This window comes from Eptatretus burgeri, chromosome 6, assembly GCF_056783735.1.
Source record: "Eptatretus burgeri isolate ZD-2024b chromosome 6, Ebu_testis_v1, whole genome shotgun sequence".
Classification (NCBI taxonomy): domain Eukaryota; kingdom Metazoa; phylum Chordata; class Myxini; order Myxiniformes; family Myxinidae; genus Eptatretus; species Eptatretus burgeri.
Genome location: NC_140966.1, coordinates 48,241,329 through 48,243,828, shown reverse-complemented (window position 1 = coordinate 48,243,828; position 2,500 = coordinate 48,241,329).

Below are 2,500 nucleotides of genomic sequence, written 5' to 3'. Positions count from 1 at the left end.
GAGTACGTGCTTCCCAGCACGCCGTGTGTGGATGAGGCACCGTGTGTGGAAGAGGCCGTGTGTGTGAGTGAAACGGCCAGTGTGGATGAGGCACCGCGGGTTAGTGCCCCCGCGTGTGTGGGTGAGGAACCGTGTGTGGATGAGGCACGGTGTGTGGATGAGGCACAGCGGTTGAGTGCCCTCGCGTGTGTGGGTGAGGCACCGCGGGTGAGTGCCCCCGCGCGAGTGAATGGAGCACCACGTGTGAGTAGTATGGTTTGTGTGAGTAGTGAGGCACGCGTGAGTGAACGGCCGTGTGCAAGGTCGCTGTGTGCCAGGGAGACCGTGTGTGTGAGAGAGCGGTATGAGAGGGAGATGTCGGTTGGCATGCGGGAGCACGCAGCCGCGTCTCCCCGTGTGAATGTGATGGAGTGGACTGTGTGCGTCGTGACACGCAGGTGTGCGTGTGTGGAATGGCGACGGAGACGGCGACAGAGGAGAGAAAGCCGAGTAGCGGCTGTAGTTGTTTCGAGGACCGTGCCGGGTTCACCCAGCAGTGAGCACGCGGTTCGTGCTGTGCAACGCACGAGACCGCCACGTGCTCGCTTGCGAGAGTGAAGTCCCGGTCCGGAAACGCACGCGGTGGATTTGCCGATCCCGCGGACGGACAAAGTTGAGGCAGGTAAATGGATTTGGACCGGACGGGTTCTCCACGCGATCGTGTGTGTTAAGCTCCAACGGGCAAAGCACATGTGTTCGCGTGGGGAACCCCTCGAAACGTGGGGCTTGTGTTTTTTTTTTATGCGCACGGTGACGTCATGGCTGCACGTGTGGTTGGAATCCGGCAGGAGGGGTATCTCTGCCGGATGGTAGCGTCCAAGGAGGGACGAGGAACACGTGCAGCTGCATGACGTCACGGGCAGGTGCAAAGTGCGCGAGCTCTGAGTTGCCGCGCTGGCGCTGCGCATGTAGAAAAAAAAAAAAAAAGAACAAGCCTCACTTTCGGGTGCAAAGGATTCCTGGGCAAGGGGTAAAAGACCCCCTTGACCTGGGCACAGGATGAAAACTAGTTAGGGGGAAGGGTTAGCTTAGTTAGACCGACTTCATGGGGCAGGGGTAAGTCCTCATGGAGTCCGTGGAATGGATTAGTTAGAGGGATTGTAGCCAGATTTAGGTTGGGAAATAAAATGAATTTTTTTTGATTTAGAAGACCGTGACAGACTTGTGGATGTGTAGCGGGGACGTAGCTTAGCTACGTAGTGTTAAAAGGAACGTGCTACTAGTTTAAGGGACGACGTGGGAGCACGAGTTAGTTAGGGGATGTAGTTAGAAGGATGGCAGAGTTCAGTGGTGAGTGTGTTGAAGAGTTGGTGAGTGAAGTGGAAGCATGTGCTTGGTGAGTGAGTGAGGCCAGCGGGTCTGTGTGTGTGTGGAGCGAATGGGGAATGCATGGTGCGATGAGTGATTGGGGGGAGGAGTGACTCCCGCCCAAGGGACCCCGGGGTCAGTGTAGAGTGAGTTAGCTGGGTTAGTCAAATTGAAAAATGGAGGTCGTTTTGTTGTTGGTGGGAAAGTAGGCTCGAGACCCATTTGGAGGGGTGCAGGAGCCCTGTTGACGGGCTTGGGAGCGTGGCTGCGAAAGGTGAGTATCGCTGAGTGGGTACCCCGGGCACCAGGCTAGTCGGCCGCGGTAGGCCATGGGCCCATGGGGGGCCGGGATAGAGTAGTGGGCACGGGTGTGCCTGCTTGGTGCGGGGGCCCGGCGCGCCATTAGTCGCGTGGGCAGTCTTGTGGGCACGGGTGACCCTCGGAACGGGGCCCGGGAGCCCGGCCTGCCACGTGTGCGTTTCAGGGGAGGTGCCATGGGGGGCACTCCCCGGTGTTCGGGAGCTGGTAGGCTCGGAGGCAGTGTAGTGCCCGGGGGTGCCATAGCGGGAGAATCGGCAGAGGGTCGTGCCTGCCAAAGGGAGCCACGTGTCCCAGCCAGGAGACCGTGTGAGGGCACGGAGAGAAAATTGGGGGGCGAGGCCCGAAATTGTGAGGACACCAACACAGGCGACGGGAATCTGGGTTGTTAGAACCAATAGTTTAAGCGAGAGGCGCTTGTTGAAAGCCCCGGGGTAGTTTAACAGTTAAATGGTTAGGGTAGATTAGGAGATGTACCCCTCCGCACCATCCATCCCCTCGCTGTCGTTGTGGGCCGCTGGACCCACTTGGTGTTAAGATCGCCGAACTCTGGGGAGGCCATTCTGAGGCTTGAGTTGGGCCTCGACACAGGACGTTAGCTCTCCCTTGTTCCCCTCCGGGAAGGGAACGTAGGGGTTGGGAGTAGGCTAGGTGACAGGATAGGTTAGCCGAACAAGGATGATAAAGGGGGTTAGGGGACGATTTATAGTGGGGGAGTAAAAATAAAAACAACAAAAAATTAAGGGGGCTAAATTGGTTTTTCACAAATTAAGGGAGTGGGTATGTACAGTGACAGGCAAAGGCGATAGGTTGGGAGGGAGACAGGTAGGTAGGT